The sequence below is a fragment of the Phycodurus eques genome, unplaced genomic scaffold (assembly GCF_024500275.1).
Source record: "Phycodurus eques isolate BA_2022a unplaced genomic scaffold, UOR_Pequ_1.1 contig_72, whole genome shotgun sequence".
Lineage (NCBI taxonomy): Eukaryota > Metazoa > Chordata > Actinopteri > Syngnathiformes > Syngnathidae > Phycodurus > Phycodurus eques.
Genome location: NW_026904069.1, coordinates 61,256 through 62,493, shown reverse-complemented (window position 1 = coordinate 62,493; position 1,238 = coordinate 61,256). Strand labels below are relative to the sequence as shown.

The following is a 1,238-nucleotide window of genomic DNA, read 5'->3' as shown; positions in this document are numbered from 1 at the left end:
TTACATTATCTCAGTTCCAGTATTATGGCATGGATCTTCACCCAGGGAACCATGTCCGACTCCCAGTATGAGAGCATTTTTTTACCCAGCATTCCACCAATTTGGCTGTTCATCCAGAAAACTTCCGATTGAGCTTGGGGAAGAAAACACAACAAAGGTGTTTCCCAGATGGCCAAGCGGCCAGGATTCTTGGTTTTCACCCATGAGGGCTGGGTTTGACTCTGGGTATGGGAACGTTCTCTGAATTCCACCATTTGGGCTTTTACATCATGTCGAAAAATTCCAGTTTGGGGAAATGTTCAATATTTTGGAAAATAAAAAAAAAAAAACAAAGGATTTTCCCATATGGTTAAGCCGTCAGGTTGCTTGGTTCTCACCCAGGAGGCCAGGAGACTCTATTTTTTTAGACTCTGTCACCTGGAAAAGTAACATTACCTGACTTCCAATATTATGGGATGGATCTTCACCCAGGGAACCAGTTCCAACTCCGAGAATGAGAGCGATTTTTTTTTACCCTGCATTCCACCAATTTGGCTTTAACATTCATGCAGAAAACGACCGATTGAGCTTGGGGAAGCGTTCAATATTTTGGAAAAAAAACCCAAACCAAATGCGTTTCCCATATGGGCAAGCAGTCAGAATTCCTGGTTTTCACCCAGGAGGCCAGGGTTTGACTCTGGGAATGGGAATGTTCCCTGTGTTCCACCATTTGGAATTTGATCATCATTCCAACTTATGGCGCTTTGAAAAAAAAGCACAGAATTTTGGAAAGAATAAGTGGCAGAGAAACCAACACATGTCCCATATGGTTTGGCAGTCTGGATTTCTTATATTTCAATAAAGATTTTAAACTTTCATCCACGAATTTGAAAAGCTGGCATATATTTATAATTATGTTGCAAAACATGCCAGTTTTTCAACATGTCAGGATGGCCGAGTGGTCTAAGGCACCAGACTCAAGGTTGAGCACCTTCTAAATGGGATTTCTGGTCTCCGAATGGAGGCGTGGGTTCAAATCCCACTCCTGACATGATTTTAAATGCTTTCATTTTGACAATTTGAATGCAAATGTACAGAAATCCATCCATCCATTTTCTGAGCCGCTTCTCCTCACTAGATTCGCACTAACCAGTCGGCCACCGTGCCGCTAAAATGAACTTGTTTGTGAAATATGGACCATGAGGACCCATACTTCCTTAAAGCAATGCATACATTTTGTCCAATGTTTTAGTGATGTC

At 41.8% G+C, this 1,238-nt stretch overlaps 1 non-coding gene across 1 annotated transcript; it reads left to right on the top strand.

Annotated features, from left to right (window-relative positions):
• Positions 1-923: 923 nt before the first annotated feature.
• On the top strand, positions 924-1,030 carry trnal-caa (transfer RNA leucine (anticodon CAA)). Its single transcript has 2 exons — positions 924-961; positions 985-1,030. It is a non-coding gene; the product is annotated as a tRNA-Leu (tRNA).
• The last annotated feature ends 208 nt before the right edge of the window (positions 1,031-1,238 follow it).